This window comes from Hemitrygon akajei, chromosome 2 (assembly GCF_048418815.1).
Source record: "Hemitrygon akajei chromosome 2, sHemAka1.3, whole genome shotgun sequence".
In the NCBI taxonomy this organism is placed as follows: domain Eukaryota; kingdom Metazoa; phylum Chordata; class Chondrichthyes; order Myliobatiformes; family Dasyatidae; genus Hemitrygon; species Hemitrygon akajei.
Window position 1 is genome coordinate 35,894,760 of NC_133125.1, and position 12,004 is coordinate 35,906,763.

Below are 12,004 nucleotides of genomic sequence, written 5' to 3' on the forward strand. Positions count from 1 at the left end.
ACACCTTCCTAACCATTGGGGTCAGGCTAACCAGTGTATAATTTCCTTTCTGTTGCCTCCCTCCTTTCTTAAAGAGTGGAGTGGAATTTGCAATTTTCCGGTCCTCCAAAACTATGCCAGTGTCCAATGATTCTAGAAAGATCATTACTAATGCCTCCACAGTCTTTACCACTATCTCTTTCAGAACTCTACGGCGCAGTTCATCTGGTCCAGGTGACTTATATACCCTTAGGTCTTTCAGCCTTTTGAGCATCTTCTCTCTTGTAATAGTAACTGCATTTACTTTTCTTCCATTACACGCTTCAACATCTGGCACATTGCTAGTGACTTCCACAGTGAAGACTGATGCACAACGCTCATTTAGTTCATCTGCCATCTCTTTGTACTCCAATATTATTTCTCCAGCCTCTTCTATTTTTACATACTTGAAAAAACTTTTTCTATCCACCTCGATATTGTTTGCTAGCCTGCTTTCATATTTCATCTTTTCCCTCTTACTGATTCTTTTAGTTGCTTTGTGTAAGCTTTTAAAAGCTTCCCAATCCTCGATCTTCCTGCTAATTTTTGTTTTGTTGTAAGCCTTCACTTTTGCTTTTACATTCGCTTAGACTTCCCTTGTCAGCTACAGTTGTACTATTTTGCCATTGAATATTTCTTTATTTTTGCAATACATCTATCCTGCACTGTCCTCATTTTTCCCAGAAACTCACACCATTACTGTCATCCCTTCCAGCGTCTCTTTCCAATTTAATTAGGCCAATTCCATTCTCTCTCGCTGTAAAGTGCTTTACTCCACTGAAAGACTGCTATGTAAGCCTTTACTTTCTCCCTATCAAATTTCCTAAGGGTTCCTTTACCTTAAGCTTCCTAATCGCCTTCAGTTCTTAACATATGAAATGTAATTTCATTTTGTTACTTTGCTGCTGCTTGTGCATGAGAGTGGGGGAAGTAGGAAGGCTTGGGATTCTAACACTTTTACTGTCACTCATTCTTTGGGGTACTACTCTGTGTTTGTGGATGTCTGTGAAGCACAAGAGTTTCAGGTTGTATATTGTATACATTCCCTGATATTAAATGACATATTGAATTATTGAAGTACCCCAAAACATCATTGTCAATAACAAATGTCCAATATCTTTCCAGCCACTGCAGTCAGGCTAATTGGCCTATAAATTCCTTTTTTCTATCTCCCTCCCTTCTTGAAGAGTGGAATGGCACTTGCAAATTTCCAGTCTTCAGGGACCATTGAAGAATCTAGTGGGGACGTCACGTGATGATGTAGGATCGAGACGTGGAAATCCAGCTCTCCTGTAAAAAACCGGTAAGATAATGTTTAAGTGAAGAAAAGTTAGTAAATACTTTTTAAAAATTACTTATAAACTACTCAGGATTGATACGTCTCCTAAACAGAAGCAGAAGAAAACTACTACTTTGAAGACAACACAAGTTCGAAAAGAATCAAGGCCGGCCGCCATGAAAAAGCCTCGGGTTCAAGTGCATTTTACCTCCGGCGATACAGAACAGGAAACTGTGGCAACATCGACCTTTTCCAAAAAAAAAGGAGCAACAGGAATTGCGCATGCGTGAAGGAAGGGGCATGCGCAAACACGAGCAACCCAATCTACAAATAACAGCTATGACAGGAACTGAAAGTGAAAGTGAATGTGAGGTGGAATCAGATTCTCTGGATAAATCAGACGAAGATGAAGAGACAAGCAAAGAAGAGCAACAGGAAGAGTTTGGAGGTGATATTGGAGTCATAAAAAAAATCTTTGGTGCAAATAATGCATGAATTAAAAGCAGTAAAAGTAATACAAAATATATTAAAAATATGAAGATGATGTTTGATAAAATGATGTAAAGACAGGACAAAATGGACAAGAAAATTAAAAACTTGGAAGAAACAACTGGAGACACCACTGATAGAGTGAATAAAATGGAAGATAATATTTCTGCCTGGACATCAGAAAGAAAACGGTTGTTGGAAAAAGTGAATGTACTTGAAAATTTTAGCAGACGAAATAATATTAAGATTATTGGACTTAAAGAAGGTATAGAGGGAGAGGATCCAATAATTTTTTTTCAAAAATGGATTCCGGAAATTTTGGAAATGGAAGAAGGAACCCAGTTAATTGAAATTGAAAGGGCTCACAGAGCCTTAAGATCAAGACCTCAAGTTGATCAAAACCCACGATCAATCTTGATAAAATGCTTAAGATATCAAGATAAAGAAAAGATTCTGAAGGCGGCTGCCCAACGTGCCAGAAAGAGAAACGGGCCATTGATGATAGAAGGGAAAACAGTTCTTTTCTATTCTGATATAAGTTATGACCTTTTGAAGAGAAAGTAGGAATTTAACCCAGCGAAAAATGTTTTATGGGAAAAGGGTTATAAATTCATATTGCGCCACCCGGCAACCCTGATAATTTTTTTGGATGACGGAAAAAGAAGATTTTTTACTGATTATCGGATGCGGAAAAATTTGCACAAGAACTCCCAAATATTCGCAAACCACAGCCAAAGATTTAAAAGTGAAACGGATTAAAGATGAAGACAGGGACAGTGAATGGAGTTGATGGATGTTTAAAGACAGAAGAATATTTAAATATATTCTTAATTATATGATACAGGGGGAGAAAGGTAAAAATTTGAGAAATATTAATCAAGAGTAGTGATATTTTTTCTTATATATACCTTTTTATGTTATGGGGGAGCTGGGGAACTTCGGATCGATTGCTACGGGATTCAAGTGTGTAATCATGGCAATTGCCATGACCCGTACAACGGAGGGGGGTAATGTTGTGTTTTTTTAATTCACAACATTAGTAGGGGGGTATTTTGTTATTTTTTTCTTTATAATCTATTTTTCTTTAATCTTTCTTTCTTTGCCTGGACAATCGGGGGGGGGGGCGGAGACACATAGCAACATGGAGAATTTTTAAAAAGATTCCCCAAGTTACTACGAAAGTTGAAAAGTTAGGTATTGTGGCAATCCACTTCCCAGCGCACTCGAACCGGCTCACAAAGTGGCGCGCCCCGGCATTGAGGCCGGTCCCAAAGAGGGCGCCAAGTCTGCTTCACGAGCAAGGGGAAAAGCCCGCGCACAGGACGGGACTGTGAATACAGTGTTCCTGCCCGGGGAGGGCGGGATCAGGAAGGCTTTTAAGCGAGGCTGCGAAGTTTGAATAAATCTCTTTCTGCAACTGCAGCTCACCGACTCCGTGTCGTTATTACAGCGCTGCGTGTAGCACACCGCTACAATTGGTGACCCCGACGGCCCAAACGATATTTGAGCCGAAGATGAACAACGCCGCATCTGTTCATGCAGTTTCGTTAAAACTGCCAAGCTTCTGGACGCTGCAACCTCACCTATGGTTCCAGCAAGCAGAAGCCCAATTCCACATTCGGCAGATAACCTCGGAGGACACACGTTACTACTACGTGGTGAGCTCCCTCGACTAGGAAACAGCAGCCCAAGTTGAGGAGTTCATACAGTCGCCCCCAGCAGATGGCAAATACACAGAATTCAAGGCCTTGCTCATAAGGACTTTCGGACTCTCACAGCGCAAGCGAACTGCCCGCTTACTGCACCTGGATGGTTTGGGAGACAGACCACCGTCAGCTTTGATGAACGAGATGCTCTCCCTGGCCGGAGGACACAAGCCCTGCCTCATGTTTGAGCAGGCATTCCTGGAGCAGCTGCCCGAGGACATACATCTGCTGCTGTCCGACGCGGATTTCAGCGACCCCCAGAAGGTGGCGGCCCAGGCGGACTTGCTGTGGAAAGCCAAGAAGGAGAGTGGGGCGTCCATCGCACAGATCACCAGGCCATGCTCCCAGCAGCAAACCAGATCAGGCCTGGCCGCAGAGCCCGCTAACCCCAGAGGCAGGGGTGAGGAGACCAATGAACAATGGTGCTTCTACCACCAGCGGTGGGGCGCAGAAGCCCGCCGTTGTAGCCCGCCCTGCAAGTTCCCGGGAAACGCCAGGGCAAGCCGCCGCTGATGGCTAAGGCGGCTGGCCATTGGGATAGCCTCCTGTATGTGTGGGACAAGTGGTCGGGACGCCGTTTTTTGGTCGACACCGGAGCCAAGATCAGTGTCTTACCTCCGACGAGATACGACACCCACAACAGGGCACCGGGTCCCACCCTGAGGGCTGCGAACGGCAGCACAGTAAGGAACTAAGGCACCCGTACGGTGCGGCTACAGTTCAGCCACCAGCCAGTTCACGTGGGACTTCACACTGGCCGCCATAGCCCAACCGCTCCTGAGCGTGGATTTTTTGCGGGCTCACAGCCTACTGGTCGACCTGCCCAGGAAGAGACTGGTCCACGTCGAGACCTTTCAAACGTTCTCCCTGGGTGAAGCCCAGTTGCCGACCCCACACTTAGACTCCATCACGCTGTCTGACAACGACTTCACTAGAGTCCCGGTGGATTTCCCATCGGTTCTGGCACCGCAGTTCACGGCAGCCATGCCCAGACACGGCGTACAGCACCACATCCCGACACAGGGACCACCCCTCCACGCCCGTGCTCGAAGGATTCCTCCGGACAAGCTCCGACTGGCAAAGGAGGAGTTCAAGAGGATGGAGGAATTGGGGATCATACGGCGGTCCGACGGCCCATGGGCCTCCCCCCTGCACATGGTGCCCAAAGCATCAGGGGGCTGGAGACCATGTGGCGACTACCGCAGGCTGAACGAGGCTACAACACCGGACTGCTACCCTGTGCCGTACGTACAGGATTTTGCAGCAAACCTGTACGGCGCACGGATCTTCTCCAAGGTAGACCTCGTCCGGGGATACCATCAAATCCCGATGCATCCGGACGACGTTCCCAAAACGGCACTCATCACACTTTTCGGCCTTTTCGAGTTCCTCCGCATGCCGTTCAGCCTAAAGAATGCGGCACAGACGTTTCAGCGGTTAATGGACGCGATGGGACGCGACCTGGACCTCACTTTCATCTATTTGGATGACATCCTCATAGCCAGCAGCAGTCGTCAGGAGCATCTGTCCCACCTCCGTCAACTCTACGCCCAACTGAGTGAATATGGCCTGACAATCAACCTGGCCAAATGCCAGTTCGGTCTCGACACCATCGACTTCCTGGGCCACAGGATTACTAAAGACGGGGCAACCCCTCTGCCCGCTAAGGTAGACGCGGTCCGCCATTTCCCCTGACCCAACACAATCAAAGGCCTTCAGGAATTCGTGGGTATGGTGAATTTCTACCATCGCTTCCTCCCGTCAGCTGCCCGAATCGTGCGCCCCCTGTTCGCCCTGATGTCGGGTAAGGGCAAGGCCATTACCTGGGACGAGGAGTCCACCGCCACTTTCATTAAAACCGAAGAAGCCTTAGCAAACGCTGCGATGCTGGTGCACCCCAGAACGGATGTCCCTACCGCCCTCACAGTGGACGCATCTAACACGGCAGTCGGTGGAGTGCTGGAACAACTCATCGAGGGTCGCTGGCAACCCCTGGCGTTTTTCAGCAAACACCTGCGACCACCCGAGCTCAAATACAGTGCTTTCGACCAGGAACTGTTGGCGCTATACCTGGCAATCCGGCATTTCAGGTACTTCTTGGAAGGTAGGCCCTTCACCGCGTTAATGGATGACAAACCACTTACCTTTGCGTTCACGAAGGCATCCGACCCCTGGTCATCCCGCCAGCAGCGACATCTGTCTTACATCTCCGAATACACGACGGATGTCCGGCATGTCTCGGGAAAGGACAATGTCATGGCGGACGCCCTCTCCCACCCTAACATCCAAGCCCTTTCCCAGGGGGTAGACTATGAAGCACTGGCGGAGGCGCAGCAGGCAGACGAGGAGATCCCTAGTTACAGAACTGCAGTCTCCGGTTTGCAGCTCCAGGACCTCCCCGTAGGACCAGGTGAGAGGACCCTACTCTGTGACGTCACCACCGGCCAACCCCGTCCCGTCGTCCCGGCAGCCTGGCAGAGGCACATTTTCAACTCCATTCACAACTTAGCGCACCCCTCCATCAGGACAGCCGTCCAGATAGTCTCCAACAGGTTCGTTTGGCACGGACTCCGCAAGCAGGTCAGTGAATGGGCCAGAACGTGCATGCACTGCCAAACAGCCAAGGTGCAGCGGCACACTAAAGCTCTGCCGCAGCAGTTCCACCCCACCCACTGGTGTTTCGACCACATTCATGTGGATATCGTGGGCCCCCTGCCAGTGTTGCGAGGAGCACGGCACCTCCTGACTATCGTGGACCGGTTCACAAGATGGCCAGAGGTGGTCCCGCTCACCGACACCACCTCCGAATCTTGCGCCCGGGCACTGATTGCCACCTGGGTATCTCGCTTTGGTGTACCGGCCCACATTACCTCCGACAGAGGCACCCAGTTCACCTCCAGCCTGTGGTCAGCTATGGCCAGCCTTTTGGGGACACAGCTGCACCACACAACTGCCTACCACCCACAGTCGAATGGACTAGTGGAGCGTTTCCACCGTCACCTGAAGTCGGCTCTCATGGCCCGCCTCAAAGGGCCTAACTGGGTGGATAAGCTCCCCTGGGTCCTGCTCGGAATTCCGCACGGCGCCCAAAGACGATCTGCACACCTCGTTGGCCGAGTTGGTGTACGGCGCACCCCTGGTCGTCCCAGGGGAGTTCATACCAGCCCCAAGGGGGCAAGAGGAAGAACCCGCAGCAGTCCTGGGCAGACTACGTGAGAGGCTCGGTAACCTGGCCCTCTTTGCAGCATGGGCAGAACCCGACCTGCGTACCCAAAGACCTGCGAAACTATAAGTTTGTGTTTGTACAAAGGGGCGGACATCAGGCACCGCTACAGCGGCCGTACGAGGGGCCATTTACGGTGATCAGAATCAACGGGTCCACATTCGTACTGGACATTGGGGGGAAAGAGGAGGTTTTCACAGTGGACCGACTCAAACCGGCCCATGTGGACGTGGCACAGCCGGTCGAGATTCCAGCACCGCGGCGCAGAGGCAGACCTCCCAAACAGAGTCCGACCCAGACTGAGGACATTGGGGGGTGTATCGCCAGTTCTGGGGGGGTGGGGGTTATGTGGTGACCCACTTCCCAGCGCACTCGAACCGGCTCACAAACTGGCACGCGTCGGCAAGTCTGCTTCACCAGCAAGGGGAAAAGCCCACGCGCAGGATGGGACTGTGAATACGCGCCACCTACAGTATTCCCACCTGGGTAGGGCGGGATCAGGAAGGCTTTAAAGCGAGGCTGCGAAGTTTGAATAAATCTCTTTTGCAACTGCCATTCACCAACTGTGTGTCGTTTATTGCAGCGCTGTGTGTAACACACCGCTACAGTATTACTATAGACTGGAGTAACCCTGTTAAAAATAATGACTAATTTACTGAATTTTTTAAGTTGTAATGTTAATGGACTTAATGGACCAGTGAAAAGAAAAAGAATTTTAACATACATTAAGAAAATGAAAATAGATATAGCTTTTTTACAAGAAACACACTTAACAGAGATAGAACATCAGAAATTAAACAGAGATTGGGTCGGAAATGTTATTGCAGCTTCATTTAATTCAAAGGCATGGGGAGTTGCAATTTTGGTTAATAAAACTTTACCAATTAAAATACAAAATGTATTAATTGATTCTGCGGGGAGATGTGTAATTATACATTGTCAAATTTTTTCAGAATTATGGACTCTTATGAATATTTATGCACCAAATGAAAATGATGTAAAATTTATACAAGAGGCCTTTTTGAATTTGGTTGACACACATGACAAAATATTAATAGGTGGAGATTTTAATTTTTGTCTAGACCCAGTTTTAGATAGATCAACAAAGATTGTCACAAAATCAAAAGTAGCAAAATTAACTTTATCATTGATGAAAAATTTAAATTTGATTGATATATGGAGAAGAATTAATCCAAAAGAAAGAGATTACTCATTTTATTCAAATAGACATAAAACTTATTCAAGGTTAGATTTTTTTCCTATTATCAACGAATATTTAAAAAAGAGTGAAAAATATGGAATATAAAGCAAGAATATTGTCAGATCATTCCCCCTTGACAATGACAATGATAATGATGGATAAAGAGGAATCAATTTACAGATGGAGATTTAATTCAATATTATTAAAAAGTCAAGATTTTTGTGATTTCATGAAAAAGCAGATTCAGTTTTTTTTAGATACAAATTTACATTCAGTTGATGATAAATTTATAGTATGGGAAGCAATGAAGGCATATTTGAGAGGCCAGATAATAAGTTATACTTCTAAAATTAAGAAGGAATATATGGTAGAAATAGATCAATTGGAAAAAGAGATTACAAAATTAGAAAAAGAATCTCAAAGATATATGACAGAAGAAAAACGAAGACAACTTGTTAACAAGAAGTTACAATATAATACACTTCAGACATACCGAACAGAAAAAGCAATTATGAGAATTAAACAGAGATATTACGAACTAGGTGAAAGATCACACAAGATTCTTGCTTGGCAGTTAAAAACAGACTAGATTTCCAAAACGGTAAATGCAATTAGAACAAGTGTAAATAAAATTACTTATAAATCTCTGGAAATTAATGAAACTTTTAAGAATTTTTATTCTGAACTGTATCAATCAGAATCACAAAATGATAATGTTGATATAGAAAGGTTTTTTATCACAAATAACTCTTCCAAAATTGAGTTCGGATAAACAGAAGGGATTAGATATGCCTTTTACATTAAAAGAGGTAGAAGAAGCTCTAGGATCACTTCAGAGTAATAAATCCCCAGGAGAAGATGGTTTTCCGCCCGAATTTTATAAACAGTTTAAAGATTTACTAATTCCTCCTTTTATGGAGTTAATATACCAAGCGGAAAAAATGCATAAACTTCCAAAATCTTTTTCAACAGCTACTTTAATAGTATTGCCAAAAAAAGATAGAGATCTTTTAAAGCCAACATCATATAGACCTATTTCTTTGTTGAAATCCAAACTGAATAAATATCAGAAAGAATTCATAAAAATTGCATTGGCAGTAGCCAAAAAGGCTATTGCAGTTACTTGGAAATTGGATTCATACTTAAGTATAGATCGTTGGAAGAATGAAATTTTCAGCTGCATTCCACTTGAAAAAATTACTTATAATTTAAGAGATAAATATGAAATATTTCTGAAAATTTGGTGCCCTTATTTACAAAAGATAGGATTAAATATATAGGTGCTCCAAAGATAAAATTATTGGTTATTTGGGGAAAGAAATAAATATATATACTAAAGCTAAATTATGAACTCTATGGAGCATGTGGGGATCTTTTGATATCCAGGCATTCTTTCTTTCTTTCTTTTTCTCTCTTTTTTTTCTCTTTCTACAGGGATATGTTAGGGGGAAGGGTTAAGGGGAGGGGGGAAGGGTTGATATTTTTTTTTCTTCCGTAACCATTTGAAAATTCAATAAAAAAAATTTTAAAAAAGAATCTAGTTATTCTTGAAAGATCATTGTTAATGCCTCCATAATCTCTTCAGCTTTCTTTTTTTGTACCTTGGAATGTAGTCTATCTGGTCCAGATGACTAATCTACCTTCGGACTTTTCAACTTCCCAAGCACCTTCTCTTCAGTAATAGCAATGACATTCACTTCCGCACCCCCCCCCCCCCTCCCACCAACATCATCGCATTTCTGGCATCTTGCTAGTGAAGACTGATGTAAAATACTTATTATATTCCTTCGCTACTTCTTTATCCCCCATTACTACCACTCCTGTGTCATTTTCCAGTGGTCCAATATCCACTCCTGTCTCTCTTTTACTCCTTATATATCTGAAAATACGTTTGTATCCTCTTTGATATTATTGGTTAGCTTGCCTTCATATTTCATCTTTTCCTGCCTACCTTCTGTTGTTTTTTAAAAGCTTCCCATTTCTCTAACTCCCCACTAATTTTTGTTCTATTATATGCTCTCTATTTTGATTTGGTTTTGGACTCCCTCATTCGCCCCACATCCACTCTATCTAGGCCTTTCAACATTCAAAAGGTTTCAATGAGATTCCACCCCTCCTTTTTTCTAAATTCCAGTGAGTACAAGCCCAAAGTCTCCACATACAATAACCCTTTCATTCCCAGAATCATTCATGAGCCCTCTATAATGTCAGCACATACTTTATTAAATAAAGGGCTCAAAACTGCTCACAATGCTCTAAGTGTGGCTTCCCCACTGCCTTATAAAGCCTCAGCATTCCATCCTTGCTTTTATATTCTAGTTCTCTCAAAATGAATGCTAACATTGCATTTGCCTTCCTCACCACTGACTCAACCTGTAAGTTAATTATAGGGAATACTGCACAAGGACTCCCAAGCCTCTTCCTGCACCTCAGATTTTTGAATTTTCTCTTGCTACGTACCCCGTAACTGGGTCACTTACCAGCAAAGATAGAGAGGTCCATTGAAGTCTGATGGTACTATTTTTAAAAGTCTTTATTTATAAAGGGGCACAAAAATAAGATTAATACAAACATTCAGATAATATATGTCGTCAATACTCAATCTAAAAGCGCGGGTATAATCATAATCATCAATAAGAAATAACTCTATCGTTTGTCTAGGGGATACTGTCTTGTCCGTTGAACCAATGAAAGTCAATTGTCATTAAAGATGCAGCTTTCTTGGGTTGTAGAGAGAGACAGTCTTAAACTTGCCCATGTCTTTTATGAGGTCAATCCGTTGAGTCAGGGGAGTTGGTTCCCCGTTGTTAGTTCAAAAATCGTTTCCGTGGTACCAGCCACCGGCTCCCAAGCAAGGGAACCGAATGCACGTGTCTTCCTTCAAATGGCTTCCCGCTACTACAGGATCATTAGCGTTTATTCTGGTGCGTCTGAGGGGCCGTCTCTACAGCCCCTCTTTTATCTTGACTCGCAGGGTAGTAGATGTCAATCAGGTTGGGGGTGATGCAATCTCTCTCTCAACCAGCCCACTTTGCCCGAGGGCTTGCACCTAGCATAGTCCCCAATCCACAAATGTGTCTCCAAGAGACAATGGCCAATGTCGCGTCATTTTGCATCGCCGGGGAACGAGGCATTCGGCATGTCTCTCTCCCATTTCCGGGGTCCACTGACCCAACCCACTAGTGCCCTTGCGATTCTCACAAAAGAGGGGGCTGCGGGCATAACACTCTCCATTTAGAAAACAGTCCGTTTTTATTCTTTCAGTAAAGTGCATGACCACACACTTCCCAACACTGTATTCCATCTGTCACTTATTTACCCATTCTTCTGATCCATCTAAGTCCTTTGCAGCCTCTCTGTTTCTTCAGTACTACATGCCCCTCCACCTATTATCCACAAATGTAGCCAAAAGCAATTAATTCCATCTTCCAAATCATTGACATACAATGTTAAAAGAAGTGGTCCCAACTCCGAACCCTGTGGATCACTACTGGTCAATGGCAGGCAACCAAAAAAGCTCCCTTTATTCCCAGTCTTTGCCTCCTGCCAATCAGCTTATCCCCTATCCATGTTGATATCTTCCCTGTAATAGCATGAGTTCTAATCTTGTTAAGCAGCCTCATGTACAGTACCTTGCCAAATGTTTTCTGAAAATTCAAGTACACAACATACACCAATTCTCCTTTGACTACCGTGCTTGTTATTTCCTTTAAGAATTTCGGCATATTTTTCAGACAAGATTTTCCCTTAAGAAAATAGTTGTGTCTGTGATGTAGAAAGTTAAATCACTTACTGGGAATGAAGGAGTTAACATATGAGGAGCGTTTGGTAGCATTGTGCCTGTACTCACTTTAATTTAGAAGAATGTGTGTGCATCTTATTGAAACCTACCGAACAATGAAAGAACTAGATAAGGTGGATGTGGAGAGGGTGTTTCCTCTGGTGCGGGAACAGAAGTAAGGAGGAATTTTTTTTTAGCCAAAGTGTGGTGAATCTGTGGAATGCTCTGCCACCAACTGTGGTGGAGACCAAGTTATTGGGTGTATTCAAAGGAGAACTTGATAAGTTCCTGATTGATTGGGGCATCA